Source organism: Ovis canadensis, chromosome 25 (assembly GCF_042477335.2).
Source record: "Ovis canadensis isolate MfBH-ARS-UI-01 breed Bighorn chromosome 25, ARS-UI_OviCan_v2, whole genome shotgun sequence".
NCBI lineage: Eukaryota > Metazoa > Chordata > Mammalia > Artiodactyla > Bovidae > Ovis > Ovis canadensis.
In genome coordinates this window covers 25534469-25562140 of record NC_091269.1, presented here as the reverse complement: position 1 = coordinate 25562140, position 27672 = coordinate 25534469, and the positions used below count along the sequence as shown (strand labels likewise).

The following is a 27672-nucleotide window of genomic DNA, read 5'->3' as shown; positions in this document are numbered from 1 at the left end:
TCATATGTGCTTGAAAAATTGTGTAATATGTAGTTGTTATGTATAGGTTTTCTTTACAGATCCTTTAGATCAAGCTTGTTAATTGTGCTGTTAAAATACATGTTATGTTTTCTGACTTCTCACTTTTTTATTCTATGAAAGGATGTGCTAAACCTTCCTACTGTGTTGGTGGTTTTGTCTCTTTCTTGTTACAATACAGTTCATTCCATTTTTCCTTTATACATTTTGAGTCTCTGTTGTTAACTAGTTACAAATTCAGATCTGCACCTTTTATCTTTATGTACTGAATCTATCTCTAGCAATTATTTTTTGGCCTTAAAGTCTATTTTAATTCATATTAATTATTAATACATTAGCCTATATTAGGCATGCCTGGAATATTGCATTATATCTATTTTCACTCTTTTTGTATTATTATATTTCAGTTGTATCTCTCTTAAACATCATAAGGTTGAATTCTGTTTCTACTACTCAATCTGATGATCTTTGTCATTTAATGACAGCATTTAGTCGTTTTACTTATTGTAATTATAATTTTAGAATTATTTTTTACCATCCTTTTGTGATTCATGTTTGTCTCGCATTTTTCTTTGATTTTTCTATATTTCTTGACCCTTTTTTTGATTGAATGAATTTTTTTTTCTTATTCTATTTATTTTCCCATACAGGGAATATTTTTATATTTCTTATTTCTATTGTGTTAGTAGTTAACCTTATACGTTTAACATGTGAAGTTATTTATTATCTTTCCCTTCCTCTGGAATAATGTGAAACCTTAGAACACCTAAATTCCCATCATTCTTTCCAGGTGCACGTGGTATTATTGTCAGGTATTTTAGTTCTGACTTGTTTTACTTTAACTGCGCAAATGGAACACAATTATCATTGTTTTACACCATCCCTTTTTATTTAGATTTACCCGTGCATGTTTTTGTTGTATTTACTCTTGCATATTCAGATCTTCCTCTTCTGGGATCATTTTACTTCTTTCTGAAGTGACTGAGAGTCTGCTTGATTTGAATAGTCTAAAAATGCTCTTTTTCCCTCTTCTTCTTGAAAACTATTTCCCATTTTGATTGGGCATACAAACAGGAGTGGGTTAAATTTCTTTCCCTCTGTTGACAGAGGAATGGCATTTGGAAACAACTGTTCTTTATCGTTTGGGATTTTCTAGGTCAGCATTTAAATGTCTATTTCCTACACAACTCATAAATACATTTTCCTCATTTTTTTCGAACAATAACTGAAATACTGATTGAAAATTTTTTTCACACATATTTTTTCACAATTGTTGCAAAAATGCAATCCTGCACTTTTTTGCAGTTGAATTTTTTAGACCCTGCTTATCACATTATGACAAGGCTTTATCCACCTTCTCTGTGTGTAGCTTGTTATTTCCATCTTAAAGGTTTATGAGCAGAAGTTAGTAATTTTAGAAGGGCGTGACCAGGACGGCAGACCCTGAGCTCATCTCCTCCCACGTGCACGCCAAAATTACAACTGTTTACAGAGCAGCTATCGATGAGAATGACCTGAAGGCTGGCAGAAAATATTTTCCACGACTAAAAATATAAAGAAGGAACTACAACCAGAGGGGTGGGAGATGCAATATAGTCAAGACCCACGTCCTGGGTGGGCGGCCCACAAGCAGGAGGATCATCGCAATGGCAGAGGTTCTCCTCGAGGAGCAAGGGGTCTGCGCCCCACAGCAGCACCCCCAGCCCAGGGGTCTAGCACTGAGCAGACAAGCCCCCAGAACATCTGGCTTTGAAGGCCAGTAGAGCATGAGGACAGGAGGGGTGGAGGGCTGTGGGAAACAGAAACTCACTCTTAAAGGGCACATGCAAAAATCTCTCATGCTCCAAAACCCAGCACAGAGGCAGTAATTTGAGGTGAGCCTAGGTCAGACCACCTTGGAGAACCTCCTGGAGAGTCAGGAGGCAACGAGGACTCCCCTGGGGGACAAGCACTGGCAGCAGCCACTCTGGGGAGCTTGTTCTACCAGAAGGAAACTGGCACTGCAAACACCATTTTGCAGTCCTCCCACTTGCCTATTGGGCTTCCGTGGTGACCCCGATGGTATAGAGTCCACCTGCAGTGCGGGAGATCCGGGTTCGATCTCTGGGTTGGGAAGATCCCCTGGAGAAGGAAATGGCAACCCACTGCAGTATTCTTGCCTGGGGAATCCCATGAACAGAGGAGCCTGGAAGGCTACAGTCCCTGGGGTTGCAAAGTCGGACACAGCTTTATCGACACACACACACTCTCTCTCTCTCTCTCGCCTATTAGCACCAGAGGCTCATCTTTCCTCCAATCCTGGGACCTTTTAGGTCAAGAGGTCAGCTGTGTGGGGACCCAGCCCTACCCACCAGCAGGCCCAGGATGTGAGCCTGCTCACCAATGAGCTGGTACTAGTACTGGGATACCCAGGCTCTACTGTCAGCCATCCTAGGACTCAACCCCATCCACCAGCAGGCTGAAACCAGTCTCAGACATCCCACTGTGCCACCAGGACCCCATAGCCAGTTGCTCTGGGACCTAGCCCTGCCCACCAATGGGCTGCCATCGGCAGTGAGCTACACAGCCAGCTGCACTGAGACCTGGTCACACTCAGCAGAGTGGTGGGAATCACCCAAGCTCAACAGAAAAATGAAAAAGAATTTAAGAGACCTCTGGGACCACATCAAACATACTAACGTTCACATTATAAGGGCCCCAGGAGAAGAGAGAGAAAGGGACAGAGAAATTATTTGAAGAATAATAGCTGAAAACATCCCTAATTTGGGAAAGGAAACAGACATTGAGGCCCGGGAAGCAGAGAGAGAGTCCTGATCAAGTGGTCCACATCAAGAAAGATAATGATTTAAAATGGCAAATATTGGGACTTCCCTGCAGATGCAGTGGTTAAGATCTCCCTGCTTTCACTGCAGGGGGCATGAGTCTGATCCCTGGTTGGGGAACTTAAGATCCTGCAAGCCATGCTGTGCGTAGTCGTTTTTTGCAACTGCATGCACTGTAGCCCGCCAGGCTCCTCTCTCCATGGGGATTCTCCAGGCAAGAATAATGGAGTGGGTTGCCATGCTCTCCTCCAGGGAATCTTCCCAACCCAGGGATCGAACCCAGGGTCTCCCACATTGCAGACGGATTCTTTACTGTCTGAGCCACTAGGGAAGCCCTGCCATGCCATGCAGTGTGGCCAAAAAAAAAAAAAAAAAGGGGGGGGGCAACAACTGAAAATAGAAACTCTTTTCTTTCAAGGAAAAAGCAACTAGTTACATACAAGGGAACTTCCATAAGACTGCAAGCTGACATTTCAGCAGAAGCCTTGCAGGCCAGTCTTTCTGGCATAATATTCAAAATGATGACAGGAAAAAAGCTACAACCAATAATACCCTACCTGGCAAGCCTATTATTCAGATTTGAAAGAGAGATAAAGAGTTCTACGGACAAGCAAAAGCTAAAAGAGTTCAGCACCTCTAATCTGGCTTTTCAAGAAATGTTAAAGAGATTTCTCTAAGCAGAAAAGACACACCTAGAAATGTGAAATTATGAAAGGAAAAATCTCATTGGTAAAGGCAAAGGTACAGTAAGAGTGGTAGGTCAGCCACTCATAAAGCTAGCAGGAAAGTTAAAAGACAAAAGTAGTCAAAATCACCCCTACTTACAATAAGTAGGTAAGAGGTACACAAGTGTGATGTCAAAAACATTAAACACACAGTGGGGGAGTGAAAATGCAGGGTTGTTAGAATGCATTAGAATTTAAGAGATTATCAACTTAAAATAATTATATAATGTGTGTGTGCTCAGTCATGTCTGACTCTTTGAGATCCCGTGGACTGTAGCCCTGCCGGGCTCCTCTGTCCATGGGATTCTCCAGGCAAGCATACTGGAGTGGGTTGCCATTTCCTTTTCCAGGGAATCTTCCTGACTCAGGGATCAGACCCATGTCGCTTGTATCTCCTGCTTTGGCAGGTGGATTCTTTACCACTAGCACCTGGGAAAACCAAGATAATCAAAAACATGTTGATATATACACACCTCATAATAACCCCAAACTAAAAACTTATATATATATATATACACACACACACACACACGCACACACACACAAAAGAGAAAGAAATCCAATGTAACACAAAAGATAGTTATCAAATTATGAGAGAAAAGAGCAAAAGAAGAAGAGAGGAATGAAAGAGAACTACAACCAACCAGAAAACAATGAACAAAAATAAAAAATAAAAAATGAACAAAAATATTGTCATTTTTTAAATGTGCTTTTACTGTGGTAAAAGTCACATAATCTACAACATGCTACTTTACCCATAGATAACTAGTTTAGTGGCACTAAGCACTGTTGCGCAACTTTTACCGTCCATCTCCCCAAATTTTCACCTTCCTAAATTGACACTGTCCCCATTAAACCCGAGCTCCACATCGCTCCCTGCACCCCACTCACCCCTGTCCCCTGGCATCTACCGATGCACCTTCTGACTCCATGACTTTGACTGTTCTAGGTATCTTGCATAAGTGGAGTCAAACACCTAACGTACATTGGAATGCAAAAATATTAAATATTTGCTTTCAACCATCAGCATAATTTCAAGAAGAAAAAAAGTCTGTCTATCCAGATATTTACCATTTCTGTTCCTCTTCCTTCATTTTTGATATTCCAAGTTGCCTTCCGATATCATTTCCCTATATCTGAAACATTTATTTACTGATTCCATGTCATTGGGTCTGCATCCTTAGATGGCGTTGGAGACATCTGTGAAGCAAGAAGGACTTCACTCATCCCCAGGGTCCTGCAGTTCTGCACTCTGGGCCTCCTGCCTCCCCTTCCTTCTACATGCTCCTCTTTGCAAGCAAGCCCTCCTGCTGGACTTTTGCTCCTTGATATTCAGAGACAGTCCTTACCTTGTGTAGGTTCATTTGTATTTAAGTCCTATATTTAACTGTGACATTAAAGGCTGGCTTCCCTTTAAAAGAATTTCAAGTTTTAGAGGTCAGCTGGTGTTATGGACTGAATGCTTGTGCCCTCCACCCGCACCCCTCCCCCCCCCAATTCACACAATGAAACCCTAACTCCCAGTGTGATCATATTAGGAAATGGGGCTTTGGGGAGGTGATTTGGTCTTGAGGGTAGAGTCACCATGATGGCATTAGTGTCCATATAAAAAATATCCTTTCTTATACACTAGAGAGATATTTCACTTTGCCATGTAAAGACACAGAGAGAAGGTGGCTGTCTGTAAGCCAGGAAGAGAGCCCTCACCAGAGCCTGACCATGCTGGTATCAGGATCTTGGAAAGGTCCAGCCTTTAGAACTATGAGAAATAAATATGTAAGCCCCTTGGTGTGTAGCATTCTGTTACAGCCATGCTGATTGAGGCAGATGGGTGGGCATTTTGAGCTGGAGGAAGACTTCCCTGTGGCCATTGACCCCAGGAACACACAGGCGAATCCTTATCTTCGTGAGCACAACTGTGTCAGTCTGCTCACTGCCTGAACAGAATGCCAGATAGTGGCTCAGACAACAGAAACTGTCTCCCAGTTCAGGAGGTCAGAAGTCCAAAATCAGGGTGTCTGCAGGTTTGGTTTCTTCTGGGGTCTCTCTCCTTGGCTGGCCGATGGCAGTCTTCTCTCTGTGTCCTCACATTGCTTTCCCTCTGTGATGTCTGTGTCCACCTCATAGTATATTAGGGCCAGCTCTCATGACCTTATAACTTAATTATGTCTCTGAAGACCCTATTCCAAATATAGTCATGTTTTGAGGTGCTTTGGCATAGGACTTCAACATATGAAGTTTGGAGGAACATGATTCAGCCCAACCATTTCCCTTAAACGCTGAATGGAGAAACCAAGACACAAGTCTTGATGTCTGAGAAGCTTGTAAACAGTATTTGTTGGATTGAAAGTATGAGAACAAAGGGATGGCGGTGGATTGGGTAGGGGTGTGTGTACATGTGAGCATGTAAGTGTGTGCCTGTGTGTGTGTGTTCGGGGGTTCCTTCCAAACGACCATGATAGAATTGAGTTGGCACCCAGCATGCGAGAGACCCCCTTGAGGTCTGTTATTTGGAGACACATTTTAAAGCACACTTTCATTTGCTTAACATTTCCTTTTCAAATAATTGCTAAAAATATTAGCATCCAAATAGGGTAAAACCTGATGTGATCAATTTAATCTTCATACTAATCCCAAATTATTTATTAGTTATTTTAATTTTATTTTTTAACTAAAAATATTTATTTATTTACTTGATTGCGCCGGGTCTTTCTCAGTTGTGGCACATGGGATCTTCGTCTTCACTGCAGCATGCAACGCTTCTGGCATATGGGGTCTCATTCCCGGACCAGGGATTGAACCCAGGCCCCCTGCCCTGGGAGTGCAGGGTCTTAGCCACTGGATCACCAGGGAAGTCTCCTTTTACGGTTATTTTAAAAAATGTACCAGTTGAGTAAGAAGTTAAAGGAATAGTATATCAGAGCTGCAAGCAAATAGACGTTGGAATAGTCCTTCTTTGCGGTTGGCTATCATAAACAGATCTCTACTGAAAACCTTATTTTGAAACTCAAGTTAGGCAGTCATTAACATATTCTTTTTCCTGTAATTCATGGAAAATAATCAGTGGACTTCATATGAGATTATTTCTTTCATCTTCCAAAGGGCCTGTTTTCCTTTATATTTGTGTATTGAGCACTTATTTTGCAATAAATACTGTGACATGATCTTACCCTCGAGAAAGTCAGTCTCATGGGGCAGACAGACAAGTAAGTTGGTGATGAGACAAGTCATGGACATCCCAGGACACAGCCAGAATGCAAAGGAGGGTCTCTTCTTTCATACCATGGTTTGGTGGAGAAGGACCGGTAGGAACTGGGAGATAATAAGAGGATGGGAGAGGGTATGATTTTGGGGGAAGGGGCTGAGGTAAAGTCAGGAGAAGTTATCTCGAGATCCATCTACGTTACTGCAAGTGACATTGTTTCATGTTTTCCCACGGCTGAGTGATATTCCATTGTGTACGTGTGCCACTTGTTAACCCATTCATCTGTTGATGGACTTTTTTGTTGCTCCCATGTCTCGGCTCTTGTAAATCTTGCTGCAGTACACATTTGGGTGCCTGTGTCTTTTCGAATTCTGGCTTTCTTCAGACATATGCCCAGTTGCAGGATTGCAGGATTATATGGCAGCTCAGTATGATCTTTATCTTTTAAACCCATCTCCTTTCTATGCTCTCTAGTGGACGATACCAGTTAACATCCCACCAACAGCAAAGAAGCGTTCCCCTTTCACCACCACCTCTCCAGCACGGGCCAGCCTGTGTCCAACATTGTACCTGGCAGCTTTTCACCAGGGCCACTGGTTAGTCCTTGACTGTTTTGATCTCCTCTGTGTCTATCCCATTCTTCTGTATCATCACCTCTAACAGTATCACCTTCCTCAGGTGCTAGGGCAACCTGAGTGTCCAGAACTGGCCACTCAGCATATTCTGATCCCCTGAACCCAGTAAGGGCTGAGCATGTTGACACAAATTGGTTCAGAGAGACCCAACCCAAGGCTCTTACTGGAGTGTCTTTCCTCTGGGCTCTCAGGGAGAATGTGAAGTCACAGGTGAAATCACCTGCCCAAGGTTGAGTCCTACAGAACAGACATTTCCGAGGTTGATGATGAGAAAAGACCACAGTTGGAAGCTGTGGCTGTGGAAATGAGTGTGTAAGTGGAAATGTGTGTGTAAGAGGAGGGAGCAGGGCATCTGGGGCCAGCCTGTGTGCATATTTAGTGGCTCAGTCATGTCTGACTCTTTGCTACCCCATGGACTGTGGCCCACCAGGTTCTTCTGTCCATGGGATTCTCCAGGCTAGAATACTGGAGTGGGTTGCCATTTCCTCCTCCAGTCTGGGGTCAGAGGATGCTGCAAAAATACTCTGCAGCTGGACCCAGGTGATTGACAGCTCCAGGTCCCTCAGTACCCCTTCTTCCCCTTTGACTGCAATGCCCCAGAGAGCCCTCTGGCCTTGGCCGGCTCCCACAGGAGAGCAGAGGCTGGGAGGTGCTTGTGCACAAGGACAATAGGAACAAAGGCAGCTTTCAGGCCAGTGTTTGCATCTCTGCCTCATCGTCTAAGAGAATTAAAAACAAACCTCACCACTTGTTGGAGAGTTACGTTGCATGACTAAGGCGGTGATTTACCGACGGGGATAAAACTTCACTAATGGGTTCCAGTGACTTCAGTACATCAAGAAAGGAAGACTTGCTCCCAAGATCCCTGGTCTTCATCGGGGAGGCCATGGTCACATAAATCTCAGTGACCGTCCAGGGCCGTGAGCTGCAGGAGCGCTGGCCCCTGAGGGGAGCTGACTACAGTGGAGGGGCCTGGAGCCAGGGAGCCACTGGGGGCCCTCTTAGCCCGCCTCCCCACCTGGAACATCCAGCTGCTGCTCTTCTGGGGCTTTCCATTTCTCTGGGGCTTTGCCAGCCTGGCCCAGATCTCCATCTTGGCCTTCCATGACGCAACCGAGGCAGTGTGCTTTCCATCCCCGCCCCGGGGGTGCCCCGTGTGAGGAATTTGTTCCTGATATTCAGCTGACATCCTCCTTTTCTTTCCATTTCATTCCCATGACGCTTATAGAACTACTACTCCCTGGGGCCATCGCTGACTATTTCCTCTCTCTTTGGGGCCGGCTCCTTCTCCCATGAGCGGTACCCACCCGGCTCTGCCAGTGTGACCCGCCAAGGCTCTCACTTGCTCGTCTAGCTCATTAATCATCTTTGTTGCTTTTCTTGGGAATTTTCTGAGTCGTTTGCTAGTTTCCTGGACAGAAGAACACAGCACAGCTGCTACTTTCACAGGCGTAGTAGAGAAGAGGGCTCTTCTGTCTGGTCACAAAATAGCCCCTCCGGAGCACGTCCTGGGTGACTGCACCTGGGGCTGAGCAGAAATGCTCCCAGCTTCCGGGGAACTGTGTCTGCTGGGTCTGTCTGGGATTCTTTCCAAGCCAAGGTTTTACATTTTTTTCCCCCCAGTATTAAAAAGGGCTTCATTATGCAAAGGTGGCTCAGTGGTAAAGTATCTGCCTGTTAATGCGGGAGACACAGGAGGTGCGGGTTCGATCCCTGGAGGAGGAAATGGCAACCCACTCCAGTATTCTTGCCTGGAAGACTCCATGGATAGAGGAGCCTGGCGGGATACAGTCCACGGGGTCACAAAGACTTGGACATGACTGAACTGCTGAGCACGCACCTTATAAAGCAGGCCCAGGACAGGGACAAAGGAAACACTGTGGAGAGAAAGCCAAGGGCATGATAGTGGTCATTCTGCAAGAGATATCTCCTCCAAGTCAGGGCCCCAGGGCTAGAACCATGGGGCCAGGGCAGCCAGGGATAGGGAGAACATAGGGCCACCCTCTTTTTTTTGTTGTTGTTATGCGATCTGGCTTGTAGGATCTTAGTTCCCCTGCATGTATGCTAAGTCACTCAGTCATGTCCAACTGTTGAGACCCGACAGGCTCCTGAGTCCATGGAATTCTCCAGGCAAGAATGCTGGAGTGGGTTTTTGTGTCCTCCTCCAGAGATCTTTCTGCTCAGAAATCAAACCCGCAGCTCTTACATCTCCTGCATTGGGAGGTGTGTTCTTTACCATTAGCACCACCTGGGAAGCCCCTCAGTCCCCCTAAGAGGAATCAAACTTGTGCCCCAGCAGTAACAATGCCAAGTCCTAACCACTGTAACACCAGGGGATTCCCAGGGCCTCCCCTCATTTGGCAAGTGCACACACTGCTTGGGGTTATTTACCCTTCGAGCAGGTTTTATAAAGTAATCAGGGCCTTAGAGTCAGAGTAAGGTGGTGTTGTTACTCACTAGCTATAAGATCCTGGCAAGTCCTTTGGCTTCACTGAGCCTTAATGACTTACCAGAAAGGATGGGCAAATATTGATGATGATGGTTCAGTAAATCCAGTGGAAAAGTGATGTCCACTCCCATCTCTCCTGGGCTTGTAGTGGTCTCAAGTGTGCCCATCTGGCCCTGAAGAACAAGATTGAGCGTTCCTTTCCCATCCTTGCTGGGGTTTCCGGGTCCCACTAGGGCTTACAAATGTCTATGGGATGTTTTGGATAGCTTAGCGATTTGGCACTGAGGTGGGGGGACTGGAAGTCCTAGGAGGAAGTTGATCCAGCTCAGGGGAAGGCAAGGGGTTTCACACTCCATCCTGGTGGGGTTCCTACTAGAGCCGACCGCCTTCCCTTCTCAGAGCTGAGCTTGGCTCTCTGGTCTCGCCTGACCACTGGCTCAGTTCAGCTCAGTTCAGTCACTCAGTTGCGTCCGACTCTTTGTGACCCCACGGATGGAGCACACCAGGTTTCCCTATCCATCACCAACTCCAGAGCTTGCTCAAACTCTTGTCCATTGAGTCAGGCATGCCTTCCAACCATCTCATCCTCTGTTGTCTCCTTCTCTTGCCTTCAATCCTTCCCAGCATCAGGGTCTTTTCTAATGAGTCAGTTCTTCATATCAGGTGACCAGAGTATTGGAGCTTCAGCTTCAGCATCAGTCCTTCCAATGAATATTCAGGACTGATTTCCTTTAGGATGGCCATTAGAACATGCCTCAGACACTTGACCTCATGCTGTTCTCTGTCCCCTGGCACTGCCTTCAGAACTTCCGGGATCCTCAACTATCTCTAGTCCTCCAAACCTGGTGACTGACTCCCCTTTCTCCATCCTAGGTCCCTCCCTTTCCACGTCTCCCACAGCAAAATATGTTGTATGGCGCTCACTGCCCACCAAAGTGGCACCTACACCCTGGGACTATAAAAGGTTGTTTATTTTCTTGGAAGATGAGAAGGCCCTGAAGCATAGTAAAGTCAGGGAGGGAGACTGTTTTCATTCCTTCCAAATGCCTCCCTGTCTCCAAGGAGAGACAGAAGGGCTTTGGGCTAAGGGAATGTATATGCCACGCTGACCTCACATGTTTTTTGCAAGACTCAGCTGAGATAATATATGTAAAAGTGCCTCTTAAGCACACACAAAAAATGACACAAATATGAGTTGCTGTTATTTCTTTAGTACAGAGACACTTAAAAGTTGCCTAGAGTCCGGGGTCCCGCAGCTAAAAGCAGTCTGGAATTTATCAGGCATTTGTAGGGCTGGTCACAAAAGAATTGGGACCTTCTTTTGAGTGGTGGTAAAAGAGGAAAAGTGCCATTTTTCCCAAAGTGTATAACATAGGTCTCTGCTGGTCTCGTGGTAGTGGGCTTTGTCTGGGTATGGAATGCTTAGTATTGGTCTCAACACCCTTGTGACTGACAATAGTCCTGAATTATGAGAGGTTGTCTAAACATTGCTTTTGTGCTTAATGTAATTGTGTAGGTTCACATAAAGGAGCCTTTTTCTAATACGTGGAAATTTTTGCTGTTTAGAGTTGTAGACATTTTTTATGGCATTGTTTACAATGGAATGTGATTTACAGGCTAGAAAAGAAGACTTGTGCTCCTATTAATATCTGTCTTAAATTCATCTCTATTTTCTCCACTCTGTGATTTTTAAAGACTTGTCTGCAGAATCTGATTCTGCTGTCACCACCAGCCATTTCAGAGCCGGTCTCAACTGGCTTCTTGCAAACACACCCTTTTTTTAGATAGTTTGCTTCTCCCTGGGTGTTACAGGCTCACTGTCTAGACTGAGGATTCATGGTGGCTTTTCCCCACCGCATACTCTACACTCCATTCCCTGCCCCCTGCCCATGCCCAGTTCTCACAGGCATCCCTTGGATAAATATGCTCTGTCTCTACAGCGGACTCTTTATCCTCTCAGTGTCCAAGAAAACTGATTCATCACACTGAGGTTTCTGTCTGGGAACTGCTTCCAGACAACCCAAGCCATGTCCTAGCCTATGTGTGGGGTCTGGGTTTGGGTCTGGTCCTCCTCTTCTTTTGTTTTGCTTCATTCCATCCCCCTCTGGCATGTGGTCCCTTGTCTCTTTCTGTCCCATTATTTCACATAATTCCATGCCCAGCCTCAGGTTTACACCAACCAAAATTCTTGTTGGTCATTGCCCTGCAAGGCGTTTCAAAGCCAGTGCTAGGTGTTCAGGCACATGTAACCCTTCTCTGAGTCAAGTGTGCTCAGGCCAAAGGGTGAATCTGTGGGCGTAAATAGGAATAAACCAGGGGCAGCTGGATTTCCAGTCATTTGGCTTCCTGTTTCAAGTCAGTGGTATTCAACAATCTTGGTGGCATTTTTAGGGGCTTTGATGATGGAAGGAGAAGCGTTTCTTTCCATTTCGGAAAATAACTACTCAGTTCAGTCTGGAATTAATTTTTCCTGTCCAATTATTTTCAATCAAATGGCGTTGTGAAGAAACCACTGTAAACTTGTTTAATAACTCTTCTGTTGTGTCTCTGTGGTTTTTCCAATGTTCAGAGAAGTATTTCATCCCTGTAAGGAGTCCCGACAAGAATTTTTGGAGGATTAACAGGGACCAGGTTGTAAATTGGAGATGGAACATCCATCATGGAGGAGGGGCTGTTGACAGATTTAGAAGCCCTCTTGTAAAGGGGGAAACGCTGGGTGCTCTTTTTTGTGGAGTCAGGGTCTTATATCTGGTAAAGACTTCTTGATAAATGGTGGAGCAGCTGAGAATTCAGATAGCTAGGGGTAGGCAGAGATAGAGCAAGATATTCACAGGTCAACAGAGGAGCATTCAGGAGACAATTCTTTCAACAGGCAGCTGGCAGCAAGCTTGGGAAGAATAGCTCAGCTCTGAGAATACATCTCAGACAATATGGCAGTGCCTAGGCTCAAGATTCTTTAGATTCTTAGGAGATGAAGGAGGTGAAGTCTATGTCCCTCTTCTTGACAGACTTGAGACTACTTTAAGCAGGAAGGTATGGGGTAAGTGACACTGTACAACATCTGAAGCTGGGTCACAAAATGTGATGTAGCTCTGTTTTGTTTGTGGGGACAATGCTTTTGCATCTCTGACTCTTCCGTGAGAAGAGTAACCAAGCAAGAAGTCTGACTCTTCCGTGGCTGCCCTGATGTGAGGAAGCCAAGCCGCACAGAGACGGCGTCCATGTGGACACATGCAGACCACAGAGAAGGCTGAGTGAGAAGAATTGATGTTTTCAAACTGTGGTGCTGGAGAAGACTCTCAAGAGTCCCTTGGACGGCAAGGAGATCAAATCAGTCACTCCTAAAGGAAATCAATCCTGAATATTCATTGGAAGGACTGATGCTGAACCTGAAGCTCCAATTCTTTGCCCACCTCATGTGAAGAGCCAACTCATTGGAAAGGATCCTGATGGTGGCAAAGATTGAAGGCAAAATGGGTAAGGGGTGGCAGAGGATGAGATGGTTAGATAGCATCACTGACTCAATGGACATGAATTTGAGCAAACTCCGGGAGATAGTGGAGAACAGGGGAGCCTGGCATGCTGTTGTCCATGGGGTTGCAAAGAGTCGGACATGACTTAGTCACTGAACACACACACACAACACACAGATCTTCTGGTCCACAGTCCCAGTCTTTGAGATGGACCAAGCCCAGATGCCAGATATATTAGTGAAGCATTCAGTTGATTTTAAAGCCTGGTTGTTAAGTCACCATCAGCCTTTGAGTCTTCCCTGTTGAGGCCCCAGACATTGTCGAGCATAGACTAGCCATCTTCTCTGTGCGCTATCCAAATTCCAACCCACAGAATCCATGTGCATAATAAGATAGTTACACAAAGCCACTAAGTTTTGGGGTAACTTGTTAATGCAATAATAGAAACTATAATAGGCAACCTGTAAATGGGAGAAAAATAAAGCAGACCACAGGATGCAGGCTCTAGAGCACAAGGGCTCCATAGGTGTGGTACACGACTTAGTTGCCCCGTGGCATGTGGGATCTTAGTTCCCTGACCAGAGAGCGAACCTGCATTTGGAGGTAGATTCTTAGCCACTGGACCACCCAGGAAGGCCTGTGGGAGGCAGATATTTTGGATAGGGTGTCAGAACATGTCTCTGAGGAGCTGACATTTAAGCAGAGAGCGGAACGATGTGGGTGTGCAGGTTCACAGCTGCGGGGAACAGAGCCTGGTCCTAGGGAACAGCAAGTGCAAAGGCCCTGGTTGGGAATGAGATTTCACTAGGGACAGCACCGTGGCCTCAGAGAGCTGAGAGAGTGAGGTGAGCCATAGGAAATGAGAGCAGGCCACACACAGGGCTTTGCTGGCCATAATGAAAGGTTTGGTTTCTATGGTAAGCCCGTGTGAGGTTTTGAACAAGGGAATATTCTCTACACTCACTCCCTCATTGATTGTGTCCAGTCTTGTGACTTCAAATAGCTGCTATATGCTAATGATTTTGAAATATTTATTTCTAACCCAGACCTCAGTTTTGAATTCCAGATTCTTTATGTGGCTGCCTGCTCAGCTCTCCACATAGATCATTAATAGATAATTAAAATGTCATATGTACAAACTATTGAGCTTATTTCCTGCCCCAAATCTCTTCCTCCCGCAGTCAACATCATCAAATGGCAACTCCATCCTTCTAGTTGCTCAGGTCATCCTTGACTCTGTTCTTTCTCTCACGTTTCTGTCTGATCCGTCAGTAAGCTCCACCGGTTCTGTTTCCAGTCAGTTTTCCCTTCTTCCATCCTCACCTTCTTTCCATATATTCTGCTGGCATAATGTGTGGCTGTTGAAAAATCTGAAACAATCTGATTCTCCTTCCCTTGTTAGTAGCTTGGGTTTCTTTTTTTTTTCCCCACTTGAATTTCCAAGAGATTTTATATGCATAAAATAATCTCGGGACCCAGATTTTTAAAGTCTAGAAATTTTACCAGAATATGTTTTGGTATTACTTGTTCTGAGTTCGTTTTAACTTTATATTTGTAGTTGCAAGCTTTGGATATTTAATTTTTAACATTTAAAATTGTTCTTGAATTATAGATTTTAGTTTTGATTCTGTTCCTTGCTTTGGTGGTCTGAATTAGGGACTTCTGTTATATTATGTTGGATCTTCTTTGCCTGTCTTCTATACTTGTTACTTTCTCTTGAATCCCTTTTCATTCTTTCTTTATTTCTTTTGACATAATTTTTCCCTTAAAATTTTCTGTTTCCATTATCTCCTGGATTTATGCACTCTTTATACTATTATAATCTGTTTCTATTCACAAGACTTCTGACCACACATATGGGTTTTCCACATCAAAAAATTCTCCATTTCTCCATGGACATCAACCAGGTGTCTTATAGTTTAATTTGTTTTGACACTAACTACCTGGAGTTAGTGCAGACCCCACAGGTTAAGGGCTCACTCTCACAAGACTGTTTCGCACTTCCGCTGTCAATCACAGGTTGTGGGTCCCCAGATTATCCACACTTCTATCTGATTTGGCTACAAATTGAGGATTTCTCTGAGTACCTCCTCCGCTTCAATGATTTTCTGTAATGGTTTATGGAACCAAGGGAAACACTGAACAGCCAGATGAAGAGTTACATAAGGTAAGATCTGGAAGGGTCCCAAGTACAGGAGTTTCTGTCTTTGAGGAGTTTGTGGTGCATCACCCTCATGGAACGTGGATGTTTTCACAAATCTGGATGTTCATTCGTTTAGGTTTTTGTGGAGGTTCCACAGCATAAGCTTGAGTGATTAAATCAGCAGCCACTGGTGGTTAACTCAATCCCCAGTCTCTCTTTCTTCCACTGAGGTCAAGGAGTGGGGCTGAAAGTTTCAATGCTCTTATTACGTGGTTGTTTCCTCTGGCAACCAGCCCCATCCTGAAGTTATCTAGGGGTCCACAAAGAGTCACCTTATTAGCATAAATTTGAGTATGGTTGAAAGGATCTCATTATGAATAACATCCCTTCTCACCCCTGTCACTCAGAAACTTATAAAGGTTTTAGGAGCTCTTTGTGAGGAACTGGGGAACAAAGACCAAATATGTATTTCTTATTATATCACAACATTACCACACTTGTCTTCTGTTAAATATAATCTGATTTCTGATATGACTTAAAACATTCCTAAGGGGGAGTGGGCATATGCATACTTATGGCTGGTTAATGTTGATATATGGCAGAAACAAACAATATTTTAAAGCAATTGCCCTTCAATTAAAAATGATTTTTAAAAAAAAGATGAAGGGGATATATGTATACCTATGCCTGATTTATGTTGATGTATGGCAGAAACTAACATAATATTGTAAAACAATCATCCTCCAATTAAAAATTAAAAAAAAAAAGATTTCCCTGAGTGGAAAAATAAAATATACCTAATACTTTCCTGCATTCTATCATTTTAATTCTGAGTTGTTATAGCTCTAATTTATGTTTTTCTTTTAGCCTTTTTAGAAATATATTGTAGATTTCGCTTATTTTGTGTCTCTGTCTTTTTGGCATTTTTATGTTCTACAAGGGTGTGATTCTGTGACTTTTACATTTTTCCTAAAATAAATCTGTACTTTTTGTTGTTGTTGAAAATTTTTATATGAAATTAGTTTTTCTGACGGAGAAGGCAATGGCACGCCACTCCATTACTCTTGCCTGGAAAATCCCATGGATGGAGGACCCTGGTAGGCTCCAGTCCATGGGGTCACTAGGAGTCGGACATGACTTCACTTTCACTTTCCACTTTCATGCATTGGAGAAGGAAATGGCAACCCAATCCAGTGTTCTTGCCTGGAGAATCCCAGGGACGGGGGAGCCTGGTGGGCTGCCGTCTATGGGGCCGCACAGAGTTGGACACGACTGAAGCGACTTAGCAGCAGCAGCAGCAGTTTTTCTGAATCTCTCATGGACATAGTTCCACTTGGCTTCTCTAACTTCATTGCTGTAGAGTTTCCTCTTCTGTTGGCAGTGTTCAGGAATCTGTTGGTTTACTTTCAGAAGTCTCCAGGCTCTGTTTCCCTTATCCTTTATTTATTTATTTAGCAGTACCATGTGGCTTGCAGGATCTTAGTTCCCCAACAAGGGACTGAACCTGGGTCATGGAGGTGAAAGCCCAGAATCCTAACCACTAGGCCACCGGGGAACCCTCCCTTTTGGATAGCCTTTCACTTATTCCCTTTCTTTTTCCCAGACACCTCTAGACCTTTCCGACCTTTCCTGTTGCAGGAACTTTGAACTCACCCATTAATTGAGTGGGGAAAACTCTTCCAGTTTCAAACTGACTTTCTCAGCTCCCCACTGAGTACCTGGGATTTCCTGAGTATTTCTTCAGGTACCTGGGAGTACATGAGGATTTTGGGATGTCCTGGTTTGTCGGATCTTTGATTCTCTCCTTTGTTTTCTCTTGTACAGATGTTAATTCTACTCAGGTCTTGTAGCTGTTGGTTGTTTGTTCCTATCCACTTACCGTTTGGAGATCAGGGAGGTGCTTTGTCAGTTTATGGTACATATCGTCTGTAAATTTTTGTTTTTGCTATTCTGTACTACCTATACTCTTTTTTTTCATGGTGAAATTTAGAAAGATTAAAAAATTATGCTTTAGGGATCATCCCAGAATCTTCTTCAGTCTATAGTCAATACATGATTCAGAATACTACTATTAAGATGGTGGTGCAATGGAAGGACTACCCACCTGCCAGTGCAGGGGACATGGGTTTGATCCCTGATCCGGAAAGGTTCTATGTGCCTGGGGGCAACTAAGTCCTGAGACAAGAGAAGCCGCTGCAGTGAGAAGCCTGGGTACCGCAATGAAGAGTAGCCTCCCCTCAACACAGCTAGAAAAAGCCCGCACAAAAGTAACCTGATGAATACCCAGTGCAGCCAAAAAAAAAAAAAAAAAAGTACATCAGACCATGTCACTATGATCTTTGATAAAAATGCTTTCCTGGAATTTCCTTGGTGGTCCAGTGGTTAGGACCCCACTTTCCAAAGCAGGGAGCCCTGGTCAAGGAACTAAGATCCTACATATGGCAGAGTGTGGCCAAAAATTAAAAAAAAAAAACGCTGTCTTGGGTCTCTGTGTCTCTAGAGAAAAAGCCTAAGTTCTTACACTGACTTATAAGGTGTTACATAGTCTGATTTTTCTTGACCTTTCTTCCATGTTACCTCTCTGAACTCATCTCATATTGCTCATATCCTTGCTTATTACACTATGGTCGCACTGACCTTACTATTCCCGAAGTTTACCAGGAATGGTTATGCTTTTGGGTCCTTGCTCTTGGTATTTCCACTGGTCTTTATTCAAATGTCACTGCCTTGTTGAAACCTTCCCTGGCTACCCTATATAAAATAGCAGCCTTTCCAACATTACCGAACCCCCTTCACCTTTCCCACTTAATTTTTTCTTGACACTCAACCCCACATAGTTTATTTATTAATACTTATCACCACATATTTTAATTATTAATTTCCTTATTAAATATAAAAATGTCAACTAGGATGTAAACTCTATGGAGGTTGATATTTGTGCTCAAAACTAAATTTGTGTTGAATGAATATATTTCACAAACCCCTCTATGGAGAATGGCAATGAGTGGGGTGACAGAATTCAAAGGGAGCTACCAGTTAGGAGGATATCACTGGTGGGCTTCCCCGGTGGCACTAGTTGTAAAGAGCCCATATGCCGGTGCAGGAGAGGCTCGGGCCTGATCCCTGGGTGGGGAAGATCCCCTGGAGAGGGCATGGCAACCCATTCCAGTATTCTTGCCTGGAGAATCCCACGGACAGAGGAGCCTGGTCGGCTACAGTCCATGGGGACTGTGGTGGAGGTGGGTATGCAGAGCTGTATTTGTGATCTATTTTCAGTGTAGAACAGGCTTACTTGCTGACTATCAGCCTAGCCTGGTAGATGCTGTTTAATTGATTGATGAATTATTCTAACATGTATCTGTGAAAATGACTTCGTGATCACAGCTCCTGGTCCTGGTAAATTCTCTGTTAGTATTTCATTGAATAGTCTGCCAGGCGTGGCTTGGGGAAATTCAGGAGTGGCCAAGGGATAAAAGGTTTTGGAGGTGGAGGAGAGGAAATGTGTTTCAGTAAAATGTGCTGCATAATAGATCAGCCTAAGGCTCAGGGACTTCACACAACAAGGATTTATTATTTTTCATGATGTTTTGGGTGAGTTAGTTTCTCTGCTGATTTTGTCTGGGCTCACTCATGTGTCTTCAGTAGCCAGAGGCTCAGCTGGGCTGGAAGGTCATCTCAGGATGGCGTCAGTGACCGCTCTGGCAGCTGGTGCTGGCAGTCAAGACGGGGCCCTCACTTCTCCGTATGGCCTCTTCTCATCTGTCGGCTAAACCAGATTCCTTAACACGGTGCTCCCAGGGCAGCATTTCCAGAGGGCAAGTGTGAATGCTTTAAGGACTTGCCTTGGAAGCCATACATGGTTACTTCTGCTAAATTCTTCTGGCCAAAGTGAACTCAGATTCAAGGAGGAAGGGAAATAGACTTTAACTCTTGATGGGAAGAGATGCCCAGTCATTGCCAAGAGGCTTGCTTGCCAACATAGGAAGAATTTGTGGCTGTATTTTGCAACTGTCCACAGAAAGAGACCAAAGTGCATTGTTAATTATGTTCCAGGCAGTTTGTAGGTACAACACATATATGATTCTGCTTAATTCTCACAGCCATCCCGGGAGAGAGGGTACTGGAAAACAGGCCCAGCGACAATACATAGCCTCTGCAAGGACCCAGAACCAGGAAGAAGCTAGCCTGCTAGTATAGATTTGCCTGTCCCTAAAAACCTCTGTGTTTTTTTTTTTTCCCTCTCTTCTACTTTAATGCTGATTCTAGTCATCAGTCTGCAAGGCATGGAAGAGGCATTCAGTTGGCTCTGTCAAACAGCTTTTTTTTTTCTTCCTCTGCCTTCCCTCCCTTTTGAGCAGATTTAATGAATTCCTCACCTTCTTTGAAGATTTTTTTTTTTTAATTTGGTCACATGCTCAACAGTTGACAGTTTAACTGAGCGGCTGCTGTACATGGAACATAGTTTTGCCCAGGAGCCCGGCGGCACTCCCCAGTTGGTCTGGGAGTCCTTCCCCACGTTGTGTCTGGGGACCCTGGGACAGTCTCCCCACTGGCTGGCCTCCACCCCCTGTTTTCTCAGGGGCAAGGTGAACAGTGGTGTCTCCTTTCCGGGTAGGAGATGAAGGAACATTTAACCTTCCTGCTCTGCCAGTCCACACGGATCTGTGTACCTGGTTCTGCTCTGGGTGGAGGTTGCTGGTGGGTGAAAGCTTATTCCAGACAGTAGGTTTTACCTCTTTCACCAGCGACTTGGAATGGCCCGTGATCATGTGAAACACAGTCCCACGAGAACCTTGCAACCTTCCTGTGAGGGAGGCAGGTGAGTGATACCATTTACATTTCAGACATGAGAAACAGGAGGCTGTTACCTGCCTCTTAGCGGCCACCCCGTTAGACTGGGCACTCGAGCCCACTTTAAGTCCCGGTTTTCTGCCCTAGGACCAGGCTACCTTTCGAGGACCAGGGGGGAGGATGGAGTCTGGGAGCATGGGAGGAGCAGATGGCCCGTGACTGTCTCCAGTCACTACCTGGAAGCAACAGCTATGATGTAACCACAGCATCTTTCAGCGATGGCTGCCTTTGCTCTGTGGGTGGGACCACGCTGCCGGCTGGAGGGGGAATCCCGTTGGTGACAACATAGCAGCCTTTTGAGCTGACGCGGCAGCAGATGCTCCAGACCAGCTCCAAGGCTGACAGCATCTCTGCGAAGCGTGTGAAGGGACAGCAGGCGTCAGAGCACTCCTGTAGATCACCTTCACAGACGCTCTTTGTGGTTGATTCCCTGATGACTCATTTATAATCTGGTTTCAACATAGTGACTCAAAATGCACCACTTTCATTAAAAATAACATTCACTGGGGTCTAACGGCTTTCTTTTTTCTGCTTTTTACTGTACTGGGTGGTTTCTGGATGGGAAGCTGTCAGATAGCAGGTGAGGGGTTCAGAGGGACGAGAACACCATGACACATGCCTTCCCAGGCTCCAGCTGCTAGGGAATTGACTGACAGAATGTCAGCTACCTGCTGTGTCTCCTGCAGCCCTGAGTGTGTGCATGTCAGTGTGGGCCAGTGTGGGCCATGGGTGGGAGTGTGTGCGCTGAGTGCACGGGTGATCCGTGAAAGGCAGGGTGTCTGCCCTCCAGCAGGTTCTACTCCAGAGTGTCAGTACAGCTTGGGATGCTCATTAAAAATGCAGATTCCTGGGCTTCAGCCTCCACCTCTGAATGGGGAGTGGAGGAGGGGCTCTACAGATTCCTCCAGAGACTTTTAGGCCGAGCAAAGTTGAGAGCAACGGGTGAGAGATGACAGCTCCCTGTGGGCAGCCCTCTCTGCGAATGGGGGAGTGAAGGGAGAGAGGAAAAGGCCAGGGTGGGGAGAGGGTGGAGGCGAGAAGGCAGCACCGAGGGTGGAGGACGAAGTGGGCCCCCAGAGTCCCCGTGGGGACTGCCCTGAAACCCCCTGCTTTATTTGAGGCACCCACAGTCTTTCTGGTTTGGGGACCCAAACTTGGGCATCCCCTATTTCCTTGGTGAAAAAAAATAAAACCCCCAAATGGTTTAGTGAGCATTCTGTGCACCTTAGTGATGCTGGAAACTTCAGTGGGAAAGACCCTGATAAGGTACAGTTGAGTCTGACCTGGGCAACAGTCCAGAGGACCCCCTCCCCAACACTGAAGGTCTCAGCTGCTCTCAGAAATCACCATTGTATCTCAGCCATTTGTGTCTTTCTTCATCAATTTTTGTTGTCATTCTGAAGTTTCGTTTCACGAAGACTTTCCCTTCCAAGACCAGGGGAAGTGTGACTTGACATTCAGCTCACCATCCCCATCACTTCCTCCTCTGATGGAGGGCTCCTGGTACCCAGGCTCTTCTAACAATGGAAATAGGTGTGAGATGGGGAGTAAGGCTCACGGTGGCTCGGAGTGGGAAGGTGGATGTTTCATCCCAGATGGCTTGGCCGTCGTCAGGGATAAGCTTTGTTATTCAGCATTTATGGTTTGGCCTGGTCCCCCAGCCCCTTCCTCCTGGTCCTTCCATTCTCAGTGATGCAAAAGCCCAGCTCCTTATGGGAGCATCACCACAGTCTTCACCTCTTTGCCTCATTTCCTCTCATTGTCCCTCTCCCCATCCTATGCCTGAGCCCTGAGTCTGCAGCTCCCCTTGCCTGCTCTGGCCTGAGGCCTGAATTCATTCATCCCCTGTTTCCCTCCTTTATCATGATTCAACCCTGAGCATTACTCCCAATCCCACACCTATTTCCATTGTTAAGAGAGCCTGGGTACCAGAAGCCCTTGGAGACGAGCTCCATCAGAGGAGGAAGGTGACCCAAATGTCAAGTCAACCCACTTGCTTCCATCTGCTTCTTCACCAAGAGACTTTCTAGGATGTTTCCCAGCACCTGTTGACTGGCTGCCATTCCCGCTGGGTTTCCTCCTCTCCCTGGAAGGTAAGGAGACTGTGGAATGGAACTTTGGTGGCTTGGGCAGGGATCTGATCAATCGCCTGCCATTTCCTTGTCCTCACTCCCCTCTGCTCATCAGTCAGGTGCATCGTGAGGCAAATAGTCACAGATATGGAGAGGGTCTTGATCCCTGAGACTCTGTATATCTCAGTGCTTACCAGAAGCATCACCCAGGCCATTACCTGTTACCTGACCCATTTTCAGTAGAAAACTTATTTCAGCTGAATGAATTATTGGGGTCTTTGCGGTTGGCTTTGGAGCTGGTTTGGGGAGGATGCTTTGTTAAGAAAAGAGAGGCAGCACAGAGTATTACCCAAGAGTGCAGAATCTGGAGTCAGAGTGCTTGGTTCAGATCCAGGCTCAGCTTCCACGTGGCACCACTGTTGGAGGAGGATTGGGATACAGTCTAGAGCCAAATAAACCACCTGAGCATTGCTCATCACCGGTGAGGAGTCTGCCCTAGAGATTTCGCACAGTGAATGCTGGTCCATCTTGCCCTTGCCTTGAATCTAGGCTTAGCACACTGCCACCCACTCTTGCCTCTGCCGTCCCCCATGCAACATGACACACAAACACACACACAGCCTTGACTTACAAAGCATTTAAAAAGAAATTTAAAATTTTTAAATAGTGGTAAAATACACGTAATGTAAAGCTTAGCATAATAGCGTCCAGGTCAGTGATGTTAAGCACATCCATGTTGTGTACCTCTTCATTGTTGTTCCATGTCCAGAGCTCTTTTTTTAATCTTGTGAAACTGAAACTCTGTGTACCCTTTAAACAATGACTCCCCATTCTTCCCCCACCTCCACTTTAACCTCTGGCAACCACCAATCTACTTTCTGTTTCTATGGATTTGAATATTCTAGGTACCTCAAATAAGTGGAATCTTGCAATACTTGTCTTGTTGTGACTGCCTCATTTCACTTACCATGACATCCTTAAGCTTCATCCACGTTGCGGCGTGTGTTAGAATTTCTTTCTTTTTAAGACTGAATAATATCCAGCATATGGATAGACCGCATTTTGTCTATCTGTTTGCCCATGGGTGGACATGCATGTTGTTTCCACCTTTTGGCCATGTGCTGTGAATGTGGGTGTGCAAATATCTCCTTTCCACTCTGCTTCCAATCCTTTTAGGTATGTACCAGGGGAATTGCTGGACCATAAGGTAATTCCTTGTTCAGTTTTTTGAAAAGTTGTCATACTGTTTTCCATAGCAGCAATACCACTTTATATTCCTAACACAAGTGAACAAGGGTTCCCAGTTTCCCCACATTTTGATACATTTTGTAGACTTTTACCGACCTATTTCAGTATTGGAGATTGGAGGAAAGTGGTTGCATTCCATATTAGACCACAAATGTTTCTAATAATTTTCTTTTTTAAAATTAATTTTTATCAGAGTATGATTGATTTGCAATGTTGTGCTAGTTTCTGCTATACAGCAAAGTGAATCAGTTACATGTATACATATATCTACTTTTTCTTATATTCTTTTCCCATATAGATCATTACAGAGTTTTGAGTAGAATTCTTGGTACTGTACAGTAGATTCCTATTAGTTATCTATTTTATATGCAGTAGTCTCAAAATGCTCTTTAAGCATCTCCCTCTTTCCCTGGGATTCTCCTCCCAGTGGCAGATGGCTCCTCTTCCACTGCTCTCTTTCTCACTAGTTGGCACTGCCTCCTGAAGTCTTATCATTCTTTTCATTATTTACTTTTCCAAGTATTTTTTTCTGACTTAAAAAGACTCTTTTTTTTAGAGCAATTTGAGGTTCATGGCAAAATTGTGAAGGATGTACAGATTCTCCTGCCCACCCTCTCCCCACAGCCTGCCTCATTCAACACACCCAACCAGATGGTACATTTGTTACAAGGGATGAGCCTACAGTGACTTACCACAATCCCTGAGTTCATAGTTGACACTCATGGTGTTGTATGTATTTTATCATGCTATGCTCATGCTAAATTGCTTTAGTCACGTCCAAATCTTTGTGACCCCATGGTCTGTAGCCCACCAGGCTCCTCTGTTCATGGGATTCTCCAGGCAAGAATACTGGAGTAGGTTGCCATTTCCTTCTCCTGGATTTGAACAAATATAAAATGACACGTATCCATCATTATAATATTATACAGAGTATTTTTACAGCCCTGAAAGTCCTCTGTGCTTCTTGATTAGGTATTTCCTCATGTGGTTCAACATTAAAACGTTCAAAAGTCTCCCTTCCAGACAGTCCCATAGCCACCCAGTTCCATTCCACCCAGAGACCACCCGTGTGTTACTTTCTTGAATACACATTTGGAGATATTTTATACACATAATATGGGAGAGCAAATTGATGAGAGGTAAAGTGAAGCATGAAATATAAAAGTAATAACAGGTTGGCACCAAAAACAGAACTGAAAGACACACACAGGGAAAAATCAGATAGGTTTGCTTAATGCCAGCTGAGCTCATGAGCTATAATGTAAAGCAACCACCTGGCTCTTTGCATGATTTGGGTCACAGATGCACAAGGTAGGCTGCACACATCTGGAAGGAAAGCAGTTTGCATCAGAGCCATCACCAAGGTAGGGCCATGGCCTGTGTGTGGGTGGGAGGTCCAGGACTCCTAAAGGAGATCTTGAGTAGGATTCTGGGGCAGGCTCAACAGAGAGAGTGAAGATGATGGGAGGGATGGTATTTGGACAAATACATAAATTCAAGAATGTGTATTTGGGCATCTGGGGCATTGAGGTTTTCAATCAGTTGACAATGTGGACATTCTGGCTTTGGAAGTATCATGTGTTTCCCTGCATTACTCCCTGGTCTCTTGGTCCCATCTGGGGGATGGGCTGCAGCCAGGGCAGGAGTGGTCCCCTCCTTTGGTTGTGTTTGTGAATATCTGTTCCCCTCTTCTCCTCTGGTGCATGGCCTGTCCCTCCATTAAGTGGAGGGAGTGATACTGCCGTGCACAGTATGTACTTTATTCCAGTGAAGCCAACCTCCGCTCAGAAAGAGCCCCGTCCTTAACCTCTATACTCTTCTGCCTTCTCTTGGTTGCCTCTATGCATATATCCATCATTAAAGAATAAGTATTTATTCTTCAGTCCGTCATTGAGGATATTTTTTAAAAATGCCCTCAAAATGCCATTGAGGATATTAAAAAAAACTGATGGGATGATGGCTCCATCCATGGAGTAGGACTGTAGCTTGAGCTGTGTCTTGAACCCTCTTGAATCTATTTAAAGACTCCTCTATCCTCTTCCAAGGGACCATGCAAATAGTCATTATTCACATTAGCAGATGGAACGCCAGTTCCTGGTAGGTCTTGAGAAGTACCGGTAGCCTATACTAATTCAGGATTAAACAACATTTTGCAACTCTGAATTGACAAGTGTGTGTCTGTGCTAATTCACTTCAGTCGTGTCCGACTCTTTGCAGCTCTATGGACCGTAGCCCACCAGGCTCCTCTGTCCATGGACTTTTCCAGGCCAGAATACTGGAGTGGGTTGCCATGCCCTCCTCCAGGGGATCTTCCTGACCCAGGGATCAAACGAGCGATTCTTATATCCCCTGCATTGGCAGGTAGGTTCTTTACCATTAGTGCCACCTGGGAAGCCCCTGAATTGACATATTATCACAAAAAATCTTCACTAAATATTGACTCCAGCTGTATGTAGGGCGATGGAGTCTTGAGTCGCCATGCTGTGTGATTGGCTCACAGCATCTCATCCCCTCCACCCCACTCCCACCCTCTGCTCCCATCCCAGCCTCCTCTCCACATCCCTTGCTCAACAGTCAGATGAGACCCATCTTATTGTAGGTCGTTATCATTATCACATCTGTGACGAACAACAATCAAAACCCAAATAGAATTTCTCAGATCTTCCCTCTGGTTAAAAAAACCACAAAACTCTAATGATGTTTCAAGGTCAGGGCTAATAGTGCAAAAGTACTGCATTCGTTAATGTGTATGCATGTACTGAATGTCCACGCTTTGTTCTGACTTTCAAATGTAACAAAATGGGTAAAACTGTGAATAGATAAATATGCTTTTCATGAATTCAGGCTTCTGGCAAAGTATTTAAAGGGTAGAAACACTAAGGATTGTTCTTTCAGCACATGAAGGACAGAATAAGTAATCCCCTTGGGGGCAGGGTATTGGGGCATGTGCGTGTACTCTCTAGATGATTAGAGAGTACTTCTGAAGCTGAAATCATGCGAATGAACCTTTCTTGGTATCTTCAGATGACATTGGGTTGATTTGTCTTCACAACACCCTTTCACCTGTCTTGGTCCTACTGTGAAGTTCTGCAGGTCAGTTTCACGCCCTGGGTGACCTCTTTCTGCACTCTGCAGAAACAGGGGACCACGGTTGACATTGCTCTCTATTTCCTTTCAATTAAGCACCAATCAAAAGTTGTCAGTGAGGTTATAAAACTGATACAGGTAGGATTCCAGAAAGAAAATCCCTGTGAGTAAAGCAAAGATTCTTGAAGTGACACTTTGACAAGCCTGTTTCATTTGTCGCAAAATGTCCAGGATCCCTTTTTAAGCTTCCCATGAAAACCTGTGTACTTTGAGATTCAAAGTCCCATGAATCTTTGCCTGGCAGAAATGTAAATGTTTTGAGAAGGCTGAGTCTTTGCAAGTTTGAGTCACTGCAGATGCTGAGGGACCTGCGGATGAAGGATGGATGATGTAGGCTGGTGTTCTGGGCAATTTCTATCTCTGACAAGACACAGGTCCCTCTCTCACGCCCCTACCCCCACATCTCCTATCACCTTCAGCAGACACCCGGGTTTGGGACTGTGGAGAGAATGGTCCCTTCTCCCAGATTTGGGCCCATTATGACAAGAGGATGAGGGCTAAGGAGACCCCCAATTTAAACCCAAGCCATGGTTTATACCATGATTATTCCTTTGCCCTTTTCAAGTGTAGATAGGGAGCATTGGAGCTGATCCAGGCTGCTTTGTGAATTTTAAACTCTGTGTCTGACCCCAATGGGCAGCCTGGAACTGTCCTCAGAACAGAGCGGCCATCAGATGCCTGAGACTAAGAAGGAAGAAAAGAATGGAGAGAACCGAGCGTAAGTGTGGCTGCCCTGTGTTGGATGTTAATGCAATCTGGCTGAACCCCTGTTCAGCAAAATGGAGGAGAAACAGTACTTCTTTATAACCAAATCACTGTGCTGTGCCCCTGAAATGAACATAACATTTAAATCAACTATATTTCAATAAAAACAGGAAAAGAGA

At 44.9% G+C, this 27672-nt stretch overlaps 1 long non-coding RNA gene across 3 annotated transcripts in view; it reads left to right on the top strand.

Annotated features, from left to right (window-relative positions):
* Positions 1-27672, top strand: part of LOC138429974 (uncharacterized) — a 96849-nt gene that overhangs the window by 36925 nt on the left and 32252 nt on the right. Inside the window, exon 1 of one of the 3 annotated variants that reach the window (XR_011252933.1) lies at positions 24926-25005. The exons of the other annotated variants lie outside the window; for them this stretch is intronic. This is a non-coding gene — a long non-coding RNA (uncharacterized lncRNA). Of the gene's footprint in view, positions 1-24925; positions 25006-27672 lie in introns of those variants that run through there. 3 annotated transcript variants of the gene reach the window in all.